General features: G+C 42.2%; 1 protein-coding gene and 1 non-coding gene across 4 annotated transcripts in view; one reads left to right on the plus strand and one right to left on the minus strand.

The window, feature by feature from the left end:
* FRMD4A (FERM domain containing 4A) overlaps nucleotides 1–13,086 on the minus strand; it is a 337,218-nt gene that overhangs the window by 154,118 nt on the left and 170,014 nt on the right. The window lies entirely within an intron of this gene.
* Nucleotides 3,525–3,628, plus strand: LOC126014575 (U6 spliceosomal RNA). The gene has a single exon (XR_007497601.1). It is a non-coding gene; the product is annotated as a U6 spliceosomal RNA (small nuclear RNA).

Below are 13,086 nucleotides of genomic sequence, written 5' to 3' on the forward strand. Positions count from 1 at the left end.
ACTCCCCCATATTCCTGCCTGTGCTGTTTGGGTCCAGCCATTGCTCCCCCTTTGCTTCTAGAAACAACAGTGATAGGGCTGGCATTGGGAACTTCTAATATCAGTTAGAAACTGCACTTATTGATTTGGACCCTGCTCTGAGTTTTCCCGCTACATTTTCCACCTTAAAAAGCTAGAAGGCCAGGTACCTGATTTCTTTTGTGCTTAGCTCAGCAGGCAGTAAGAAAATAAGAAGCAGAAACCCAGTTGGCAACCTGCACACAGCCTGCGGTTTCCACAAATAGACTGAGAATTTTTTTTGAAAAATGAACTAATGACATCCAACTTAGAAATAATCATCTAAAACAGACGCACATCTGCCCCACAGCTGTGTTTCACGTCCTTGGGGCAAGAAGCAAATGAGGGCACGGGAATAGTTTGGGGGCTTCACCTCACCTATTTTATTCTTTCCCCTGGTTCCTGCCTCATTCAGGCACTGCACTGAATGTGGTGGGAGGGGGCAGTGGGGGCTCATTGTGATGCAAATGAAACTCAAGGGGGGTGCTCCCAGCCTCTAGGGCTCTCTTCCTGGTTTCTGGGATGATTCTCAGTGAAAAGTGCCATATTTGCATTACCTGTACCTATTTCAATTGACATCAGTTATGACAGTGAATGTCTTTCTGGAGCGGACTTCTCTCTCTCTCAAACTTCCTCCTTCAGCAATAGTGAGGTGGGGGCTTACTTTTTTTGTTTTGTTTAGTGGTCCCCACCTAAATGTGTTCAGGGCCTACTCCTGGCTCTATGCTCAAGGATCATTTCTGAGGTGCTGCAGATTAAACCAGGTTCTTACAGGCATGGCAAGTACCTACCCACTGGGCTATCTCTCTAGGGCCTAGAGTTTCTAGGCCAAGAGGTTTTCCTTCCTTCCTTCCTTCCTTCCTTCCTTCCTTCCTTCCTTCCTTCCTTCCTTCCTTCCTTCCTTCCTTCCTTCCTTCCTTCCTTCCTTCCTTCCTTCCTTCCTTCCTTCCTTCCTTCCTTCCTTCCTTCCTTCCTTCCTTCCTTCCTTCCTTCTTTCTTTCTTTCTTTCTTTCTTTCTTTCTTTCTTTCTTTCTTTCTTAAATAAATTTAGCCAAGGGCAAGTTGATTTGATATACATGTACTTTGGATATCAAACAGAGGATATCAAACTTATTTTGCCACTTACCCTTTTACAGAAAAAAAAAACTTTCATTTACAGCCCTACTGGAAATCGACTATTAAGGAATCTACCTTTAAGAGAGTGCCCCATAAGGCTACTATGAACCCTCTGGATCACTCCAACAGTGCTCAAGAGGTGATATCACTCAACTTGTAAAACAATAACCTAGAGGGACCGTCTATCTGTATCTATGATATCCAATATGTGTCTATGTCTATGTATCTACCCATATATCTAACCACTCAGTCTTCCACTCACCTATTCATTTATCCCTCAGCTTCCCACCCACTCATCCATTTATCCATCTATCCACCTTGCATCTACCCACCAATCCATCCATCATCCATCCATTCTTCCATCCACCCACCCATTCATCTATCTACCCATCTACCACCATCCATCCATATGCCCACCGTCCACCTCTTTTTTTCTGCCTACTCGTTCAAATATATGTAGTAGACACACACAGTTCACGTTCATTTCCATCTATATGAACAATGGGAGTTCACCAATAGTAAAGGATGATAAAGCTCACACAGGAAAGCTCCCCATCTTTTAGCATCTGGATGTGAGGTGTGTGTCCTCTACCCAGGAGAAACAAGGCAGAAAGTTCTAAGAGCAAAAAGCTAGTCAGTAAGAAAAATTTTCAATCATCATCCTGGTAAAAATCTAAGCTCCTGACAAAAGTGGGCCATTTTACTACCAGGAATGTATATAATCTACCAGATACACCAAGACAAAAATGCCATTATAAGTCTTAAAATCAAAAATAATAAAAGGGGATAAGACTTTTCAGGAAGACCTGTGCTAAAGAGGCCCAGAGCAGCCCTTTTACTCTAAGAAGCAAGTGCGATTGATGACTGGTTGGAGGCAAGAGAAACTAGAGAGACAGTTTTTCAAACTCCCAACAACTCTGAAAGTTTACACAATACTTCCCGCGACAGGCCAAGATTCTGAAAGATCCTTGTCTAAATGAATGCGAGTCAGAGAACATAATTCACTCTCTCCAGAAAACTTTCCCAAAGCTCCACTTCCGGCCTTCCTAGGAGCAGACAGACCATGAGATGGGGCCGGCCTGGCTCCATGGGGCTGCATGGCTCAACCTCTGAGGCGCATTAAGGGATTAGAACCGCCAAATTACGCCCTAAAATATCAAGGCCAGCTGGGCCCACCTAGTGCCAAGCAGAGAAGCAAGTTCGCCAGCACAGTGCACGCTACAGCAACCCAGATCAACTGGAGAAATAACAGGGTTCCTCACACCCCTCACCCAACTATACACTGGTGTCACCGCCACATACCTGGCTGGGGAAGATGACCCCCCCGCATCCCCTCAGTCTGTTGAGCAGCAGCCCTTAGCACTGGCTAAGGTGGTGAATATGGATCGGGCCTGATGCCACCCATCTGGCTGGTGGGGAGAGCAGACGTGCTTGGCATCCCAAGACTTGATGCCAAAGACTCATCTGCACCAACAGCTACTCCAGAAGATCTGATGGGGAGAGCAGGACCCAGGCTCTAGATCCTCCCTCCTGACTTCCTATATATATATATATATATATATATATATATATATATATATATATATATATATATATATATATATATATATATATATATATAGCTCAGCTCAGGGCACAGAGGGAGGAGTATATATATATACTCCTCCCTCTGTGCCCTGAGCTGCAAACAAGCACTCACCTGAACCCCAATGCACACCCCCAACACACAAGCCTATACTACCCATACCCCAATCCACATGTACACTCAAGCACACACCCCATACCTCAACTCATAAAAACAAACTCTGGACCCCTATACATGCACAAACCCAGCACAGTGCACCCGGATACATACACACACAACTCCTGAGACCCAATACCTGGTAAGTACCTCGCCAGCCAGTTCCAGTCACACAGCTGGTCTTCTGTGTCCAGCAACCCCTCAAAACTGAGCTGTTACCATCAATCCCCAACCACTCCCAGGGCTGGGCTGGTTCTGGAAGGCAGAGGTCAAATATCACACAGATGTAGCGGGTCCAGAAAATATGCAGTGCAAAGAATTTAGTTGTCACTGACTCTTTGGTCCTCTCCTCCACCATCCCTGGGCACCCCATAGTCCTAATCTCTAGGAGCTGCTTTCCCACAGGGATTAGCCAGTCATTCCTAAATCAAAACTGAGCTTCCTCGCCTCTGGTGTGTCTGATAAGAAGCTTCTTTTGCTGGGACCAGCCACTCCTGCTCTACCCTGGGAAGCACAGATTCTGGAATCTTGCCCAAGTGATGCCTATTTTGGCCATTTGTATAGTCCCAGGAACTTTCTTTTATTTTTTTCCTAAAAAAATTTCCTTTTAGTACTCACTTTGGCAGCACATATACTAAAATTGGAATGATAATGAGGTGAGTTTGGCCCCTGAGCAAGGGTAAAATGCAAATTTGGGAAGTGTTTCATAAATATTGGTAACTATATCTCTCAGGGATTAAACTCAATAATTCATTTGAAAAGACTCTTTAGGGGTCAGAGCAATAGCACAGCCTTACAAGCAGCCAACATGGATTCAATTCTGGCTTCCCATATGGTCCCCCCCACCCCCCTGGAATGATTCCTGAATTGAAGAGCCAAGATTAACCAACTCCTGAGCACTGTTGGGTGTGCCTCCCCAAATAAAAACAAAACAAAAACTTCTTTTATAACCTTGGTTTACAAAGTTATTGATAGTTAAGTTTTAGGCATATAATATTTTAATATTTCAACACCAATCTAATCACCGGTGTCAACTCCCATCACCTGTGCTCCTACACTTCATTATCCTCAAACCCCCAATCTCCTGCCATTTTGACAGGCACATTACAAAGTTCTGTGCTTCATATACACAATGGAATATTATGCAGCCATCAGGAGAGATGAAGTCATGAAATTTTCCGATACATGGATGTACATGAAATCTATTACGTTGAATGAAATAAGTCAAAGGGAGAGAGATAGATGCAGAATAGTCTCACTCATCTATGGGTTTTAAGAAAAATAAAAGACATTTTTGCAATTATTCTCAGAGATAAAAGAGAGGAGGACTGGAAGGTCCAGCTCACTACATGAAGCTCACCACAAAGAGTGATGTGTGCTGTTAGAGAAATAACTACATTGGAACTATCTGAATAATGTGAATGAATGAGGGAAGTAGAAAGCCTATCTCGAGTACAGGCAGGGGTGGGATGGGGAGGAGGGAGATTTGGGACATTAGTGATGAAAATGTTGCACTGGTGAAGGGGGTGTGTTCTTTACATGACTGAAACCCAACTACAATCATATTTGTAATCACGGTGTTTAAATAAAGATATTTAATAAAAGAGGAAATAAATAAAAATTTATTGTTATATTTAAAAAAAAACGCACAAAGTTCTGTGCTTGCAGTTTAAATCTGATATTTTTAGTGTTGTTGAGTCTATGCTTTGGATTTATAGCTATACCTCTCTCCTACACCCCCAATATAACCCCAATCCCTATTTCCCCATTATTTTCTTTTTTCTTTTTTTTTTTTTTTGCCACACCCAGTGACACTCAGGTTATTCCTAACTATGCGCTCAGAAATTGCTCCTGGCTTGGGGGACCATATGGAACGCCGGGGAATAGAACCACGGTCTATAAGAAAGGCAGACACCTTACTGCTCCGTGCCACTGCTTTGGCCCTATTTCCTTTTCTTACCCTCCTGCCTTGATTTCTTTCCATCTTCCTCCTCCTCCTCCTCCTCTCTAAGATATGGGGTTAAGGGTGACCTATGCAAACTCCTTTTACTGCCTTACATGTTTTCATCCAGTTATTTTAATACGTCACAGATATGAGATTATCTTGTTTGTCTTTCTTCTTCTGGCTTCCTTCACTCAATGTGATTATCTTTCAGTCCTAATCAGGTTGCATGATTTCATTGTTTCTTGAAGCTGCATAATATTTCATTGTGTGTATATATATTTCATATTCATAATCCATTCATCTAGGTTGATTCCATATCTTACCCATTGTAGTAAGTGCAGCAATGAATAATGGTGTGCATACATCCTTTTAAATGAACATTTTGGGGTAGATACCCCAAAGTGGATTTGCTGAATCATAATGCAGCTCAATTCTAAGATTACTGAGAACTCTCCATATACTTTCCCACAGGGGTTGAACCAGGCAATATTCCACTATCAGCATATGAGAGTATGAGAGTTCCTTTTTCACCACATCCCACCAACACAATTTCTATTATTTCTGCTATGTGCTCTTTTCACTTCACTGGTGTGAGATAATATCTCATTGCTGTCTTTTTTCTTCATTCATTGCTGTCTGAATTTGGGTTTTCCTCAATTAATTGATGCTGAGCACTTTTCCATGTGCCTACTGGTGGTCTGCTTCAGACTTGAGCATTTTCATTGCAAATCCATAGTTTGAGGTTGGGATTAGAAGCTCTAGAAGAGTCTTGCCCAATAGTCTTCATGTCACATTGATAACTCAGAAGGAGCTAGTGGCCATGTGGCCTGACACACAATCCTTGGGATTTTATTAAACACATAGGCCGATGAAGTCTGCCTAGAGGAGTGATGCCAGGAAAAGTGATGACATTTAGGACATTAATGACTTGGTGTGCATTTTTTATTTTTTTAACCTGGTAGAAAAGGGTGCCTGAGACAACAAGTTAAACTGAAAGAGGCAATTCCAAAGTGGAAAGGGGAGGGCAGGGGCAAAGGGAGAACTTCAACCACCCACAGCTCATTCAGAGGAGGTGTGGATTGGTATTCACAGAAGGCTGAGGACATTTTGGCCTCCTGTATAGTCTTTCCATGTATGTCTGTACTTAGGTATTCAGTCATTTATCTAGTCTCTTCATAACCCATTTATTCAATTTTTTCATATATGCCTGTATTTAGGTATTCACTTATTCATTCATTCAGTCATTTATCTAGTCTTTTCATAAACCCACCCAATCTTTTTATAGATTCCTATATTTAGGCATTCACTTATTCCTTCATATAGTCTTTCCATGTTTCTTCATTTAATCTGTTCATATATGGTGGTATTTATGGTTCATATATTAGGTATTTGCCTATTCATTCATTCATGATTTCATTCATTCATCTAGTCTTTCTATATATTCATTTAATCTTTCTACATATGCCTGTATATAGGTACTCAATATACATTAATTCATTAGTCTAGTCTTTTCATACACCCATTCATTCAATCTTTCCATACATGGCGTATTTAGGTATTTATCCATTTGTTCATTTATTCATCTAGTATTTCCATATATTTGCTCAGCCATATATGCTAGTATTTAGGTATTTACTTATTCATTCACTCATCTATTTATTCATCTAGTCTTTCCATATATTCACCCATTTAATTATCTATTCACTCAACTAGTCTTTCCAAATAGCCATTCAGTTACACCTTTCATAAATGTTTGTATTTGGTAACTAACTATTCATTCATTTGCCTATTCATTTATTCATCTAGTATTTCCATATATCCATTCATCCAACCTTCTCATATATGCCTGTATTTAGGTATTCATCTTTTCATTCATTCCTCCATTCATTCATTCAACCTTAAACTCAGTCATCTAGTCACACGTTCATCTGTTCATTAATTGTCTCCTTTGCTCACTCATCCATTTTTTCATCTTTTACTCAAACCTGCAATATTATCAGAAAAATAGCAGTGTCGAACTCCCTGGGACCCCAAAATCCCCTGGAGTGAGATGCCCCCATGGCCCTGTGAATCACATGTGACCTTAGACAAATGAATTTGTTTCTCTGACTGACCCTGTATCTATGAGATGGGAACTCAACCAGCTCTGAGGATTAACGGAGGCAATTTTCTCTGAGTGGAAGAGGCAGGGTGTGGCAGGGAGTTAGTTGTGTGTATTGAGCTTTTTTTGAGTACTTGCTACAATCAGATAATTAGAGGCCATTATTGTCCACAAATACCACAAGAGATCATTTCAAAATTTGCTTCTCTAAATCCTTTTCTCTTAATCCCTCTTCCCTTTTGGCTTTGGATCAATACATTAATTAAATAGATGAGGACTACTTTCATTTAAACCCTTGAGGACTTTTATCATTATTCCCTGAGTAATGGTGCTAGGATAAAACCTGATGTGTGATTCCATTCTTGGGCAATTTTCCTCTATTGCCACCTCCCCTGTGAAAAATTGGTGTATGTGTCTGTACGGGGGAGATATTAAGCAATTTTACAAGCTGCCCATCCATTAAGATTTATTCAAGAGAAAAGGGGAAGAAAAGAAGAAAAGAAATCGAACTGAAAATAAATTGTGGGCAGAAAATTATTGTTTCATTAGCATTTAGCTAAGTGCCATGGCATTTTCAAGAAAAAACAAATGCAAGTTTGCTCCAGGTTCCTTTCCCAAGTGTCCCCCAACCCCCCAAGCTCATGTTCTCATTCTCCAACAAACTGGCCATGAGCCAGGCACTTATCCTAATGTGCAATTATGGGACAGAACAGGGGCAGTTTTAAATATACTGCTTTTCTCTGATTAAAATATGCTTTGTTTTTGTTTTGGGGCCAGACCCAGTGGTGCTCAGGGGTTACATCCTGCCTCTGTGCTCAAAAATTACTCCTGCAGGCTCATGGGACCATATGGGATACTGAGGATCGAACCTGGGTCAGCCGTGTGCAAGGCAAATACCTTCCCTGCTGTGCTATAGTTCTGGCTCCACTGCTTACAAAAATGTGACTTAAATTTATTTTTAAAATCTATTGTATATATTCCCTTATGGTTTGAGACTTTCTTAGGTTTAAAGGTCCCTGATTAGACTTTTGAAAAACCTGCCCAAATAGATGCATGTTAATTTCTGAGAAGCGAGACTGGCCCTCACTGCCCTGTCGATGATCAGTCATGGCCAGGATGTGGTTTTACCAATTCTGTTCACAAGATGGTCCCCTCACAAACCACGGTTCCCTAGCTTTGCAACAAGATGCAGATGCGTGTGAATGAATGTTTTTGTGCTCATGTGTGTGTATGAGCATCTGTGTGCATGTGTCAGTGTGCACACACATGTGTCTCTGTGAACCTGTGCTTCTGTAGGTCTCTATTCACACACACAAAAACACACACATATATCCATGTTTCTGAGTCAAGTGATTCCAAGCACCTCATAAGCAATTTATTTTTTCTTAAAAATGTTAGAAAAATCAAGGCTCACTGTACGATGACATCCAGTTATTAACCCAAAGGTGTTCCCCCAAATTCCTCTTTCCTTAAACCTCTTCATTTGATTTGTAAAAGACCACCTGAACAGGTACTTTTGTCTGTCTGTCTGTCTGTCTGTCTGTCTGTCTGTCTGTCTGTCTGTCTGTCTCTCAACCTTCCCCCTCCTACTGAATGGGTATTAGCTTAATAAAGAAAGGTCAGTTTTGGGCTTAGCACACTCAGAGACACCACAGGGCAGAAGCCACTGACTCCATGACTTTTCTGACTGGCTAAGTTTATTAATTCTTCTGGGGGTTAGAAACATGGTGTGTGAGGGGATTTCACACAGTGGAGATTTATTTTACAGTTCATCATGATATAGTTGATGCCAAAATTGAAGAAGTAATCAATCTATGATCATGGGGGTCTAGAGCTTGAGGGATGTCATTTGAGGTCCCCAGAAAAAATAATTAAGGACCATCAATAGCTTTTTTTGGGGGGGGGTCACACCTGGCAATGCTCAGGGGTTAGTCCTGGCTCTATGCTCAGAACTTGCTCCTGGCTGGCTCAGGGGACCATACGGGATGCCAGGATTTGAACCACTGTTCTTCTGCATGCAAGGCAAATGCCCTACCTCCAGGCTATCTCTCCGGCTCCATATCAACAGCTTTTAAGAATTTCTGCTAAATCTTTCTAAGGATACCCATGACATTCTTCGAAGAAATGGATCAAACACGCCTACATTTCATTTGGAACAATAAACACCCACAAATAGCTAGAGCAACCCTTGGGAAAAGAAATATGGGGGCATCACTTTTTCCTAACTTTAAATTGTATTACAAAGCTGTAGTCATTAAAATAGCATGGTACTAGAATAAAGACAGACTCTCAGATTAGTAGAATAGACTCAATATTTAGAGAATGTTCCCCAGACATACAATCAATTAATTTTTGGTAAAGGGGCAAGAAATGTAAAATAGAGCAAGGAAAGCCTCTTCAACAAGTGGTGTTGGCATAACTGGTCATCCACTTGCAAAAAATCAAACTCAGGCCTCCATCTAACACCATGAACAAAGGTCAAATCTAAGTGGACTAAAGACCTTGATATCAGACCTGAAACCATAAGGTATATAGAACAGCACGTAGGTAAAACACTCCACAACATTGAGACTAAAGGCATCTTTAAGGAGGAAACAGCACTCTCCAAACAAGTGGAAGCAGAGATAAACATATGGGACTATATTAAGCTTAGAAACTTCTGCATCTCAAAGGAAAAAGTGCCTAGGATACAAAACCCACACACAGAATGGGAGAAACTATTCGCTGTCAGACAAGGCTAATATCTAAGATATACAAGGTACTGACAGAACTTAACAAGAAAAAAAACCACAGATAACATCATCAAAAAATGGGAAGAAGAAATGAACAGACACTTTCCTCAAGAAGAAATACAAATGGCCAAAAGGCACATGAAAAAAACTTCCACATCATTAATCATTAAATCAAAACAACAATGAGGTGCCACCTTAAGCCACAGAGACTGGCGCACATCACAAAGAACAAGAACAATCAGTGCTGGCAGGGATGTGGGGAGAAAGGAACTCTCATTCATTACTGGTGGGACTCTGGAAACAACTAAGATGCCCTTCAACAGATGAATGGCTAAAGAAACGATGGTACATATACATAATGGAATATTATGCAGCCATCAGGAGAGATGAAGTCATGAACTTTTTCGATACATGGGTGTACATGGAAACTTATGCTGAGTGAAATAAGTCAGAGGGAGAGAGAGACACAGAATAATCTCATTTATCTATGGGTTTTAAGAGAAATAAAAGACATTATTGTTATAATGCCAAGAGATGAGGGCTGGAAGATGAGGGCTATAAGAACCAGCTCACAATATGAAGCTCACCATAAAGAGTAGTGAGTGCAGTTAGGGAAATAACTACACTAACAACTACCATGACAATGTTAATGAGTGAGAGAAGTAGAATACCTTTCTCAAATACAGGCAGAGGGTAGAGGAAGAGAGAGATCAGGGGCATTGGTGGTGGGAATGTTGCAATAATAATAAAAAAAGAATTTCTGCGAATGTTTGGGGTGAAGGATGCAGTACTGAGATCCTGGCAGCCTGGGGCAGCTGCCTTATGCCTCTATAGACTGAATGTTCTGGTATGTACAAAATAGGTTTCAAGCTTGTGTCCTGTGCTTCCAAGTAAGGACAGGGTGTATGGAGGGGAACCTTCCAGCTGGGGGACCTTCCAGCCAGAGGCCCTCTGCAGGCAGGACAGGCACCAGAAGGGGGAGGAGAGCTGGCGATCACCCCACCACTGTTTCACCATCATTCCAACTATCCTGACTTTCCCGTGTCCTCTTTAAATCGCTCTTATTTGTGTCTGCTCCCAGACATCCCTCCTGTTTCTGCAAAGGTGGAGGGATTTTTTTTTTAAATCAATAAATGCCTTTTGCTTGATTCTAGGAATGTTTTCCAACATCATTACCCACTGACTTGGAGACACCAAGTGGGAAGTAATAGGCCAGGAGGAAGGAAATTCACAAATCCTTAACAAGGCAGAAAATACTATATGAAAACCAGCAAATTCAGACTAGCCTGAAAGGGATCTCAGAAATTCCCACATGGCAGGTAGCCTCTCTCAATGACTTCCAGACCCTGGGTTTGCAAGACATCAACTTTGAGATGGAGAAGTCCTATCCCTGCCACATTAGGTCAAAGTCACCCACTAGAAGTCACCACCGGTATTTCAGAAATGTGCCCCTTAGATGAGCTATGTTATCTTTCACAGATAAGATCAGAAGGGAAAGGGCAGTCTTGCTAACATCAAAGTCTTGTGCAGAGACATTTTGGGCAGAATTAAGACTTTGCTATATATAAACCATCTTCATTTTCTGGGAAGCTCTGCAGGAAATCCATAGGTCACAAAAAGTCTGAAAAGACACTGGAAGTAAATCTGCCACCGTGAAGGGAGGGGAACCAAGTGAACCCAGAAACAGTCAACTATTTGGGGGTTTGGATAAAACAGTATCTGGGAATTTGTGTATAGGCCCTATGGGCCCCATAGGGACCTTTTCACTTCTTTCCTCCCAATTCACATTGTTTTATTCTGTTTTATTTTGGTTTTGATACATATGGCAATGCCAGGCTTTGCAGCAGGGGTCTCAAACTCAATTTACCTGGGGGCCACAGGAGGCAAAGTCGGAGTGATCCTTGAGTGCAAAGTCAGTAGTAAGCCTTGAACATTGGGGTGTGTGACCCAAACAACTAAAACAAAACAAAACAAAAAATAATTCCTCTAGGGCAGGGCCACAAAATGTTGTACGGAGGGCTGCAAACGGCCTGCGGGCTGTGAGTTTGAGACCCCTGCACTAAGGAATTACTCCTGGGGGTACTCGGAGGACTGTATGGGAAGATGAGGATCGAACCCTGTGTTCAAGAAAAGAACCCTCCCTGCTGTGGTACAGCTTTGACTCCCTCTAATTCATATTTTAATTCACCATTCTCTTCTGACCTTCTGACATGGCACTCAAAGGAAGATTTCATGGATTGCATAGTTTGTTCTTTCCACCCAGAAGTTGCTTTGGTCATTGAATCTCCACTGGCAACCAAAAAATGCTGGTTTGTAACTAGTCAGGAGTATTAGAAACAAAGCAGACAATGCAGATCCCAGCACAAGGACTGATGTGCTAAACATGCCCTTCACCCACCAAAGGGCACGGTCCATGGTTTTCAGCTTTCACTCCATAGTATGGATACCCTCATCATAGTTTAATTTAATAACAGTCTCTATCACCCAAAGAAATCCATGACCCACACCAACTAATACTGGGGAACCCTCTTCTCCCCATTCTCCCCAGCACCAGCAACTGCTCATCCCCTTTCTGGCTCTAGAGATAAGTTGAATCTGGATAGTTCAGCCAACTAGGGCCTTTGGGTTTGACCATTTCCATGATACGTCATGTTTTCATGCTGGAGTACAGATCAGCCTTCCTTTGACTGGGAGAGAAAAGATCTTGGGGGGATTGCTGCCACTTTGCCTACCCTCACTCCCACCCTTGCTACTCACACCCCCATCCCACCAATCCCAGCCCCTCCATCCCTGATAGCACTGGGGTTTTCAATGCCAACTTTCACAAATGGGCAGACACGAACTTTCACATAGAAGTTGTCTGCCTGTGTGTGTGTGTGGGTGGTGGTGGAGGGAGGATTGTTTGCTTTCCATTTTTCCAGGGCAGATACCAGTCATGATCTTGCTGGCTCCTACGGAAATTCTATGTTTATTTTTTTAGGTTATTATTAGTATTATTATTTTGGCCATACTCAGGGCTTTATTCCTGGCTCTGTGCTCAGGGACCACTCCTGCTGGCTCTTTGGAGACCCTATGTGGTGTCGGGGATGAAACACTGATCTGCTGCATTTGTAAGGCCAAGTGCCTTAACCCCTGCCCCCTCTTTCTGTTTCAATGTGATTACCCCAGCAGTGTGGAGCCGGTGTGTGAAAAGTGACCGCTTTGCTTTCCTGTTGCTGCCATGACCGGGGTCTGCTATTGGGGCTGAGAGTAGGCAACATGAAGAAAGGGAAATTCAGGAAAACTGTTTAGGGGTGCTGAGAGCTTGGTGCTTCCTCTCCCCACCCCCCACACCATCTTCTTTTGCTCCCAGCATCTCACATCCAGCCTGGGGGAAGGGGTCAGCACAGAACAA

The sequence above is a fragment of the Suncus etruscus genome, chromosome 7 (assembly GCF_024139225.1).
Source record: "Suncus etruscus isolate mSunEtr1 chromosome 7, mSunEtr1.pri.cur, whole genome shotgun sequence".
In the NCBI taxonomy this organism is placed as follows: Eukaryota; Metazoa; Chordata; class Mammalia; order Eulipotyphla; family Soricidae; genus Suncus; species Suncus etruscus.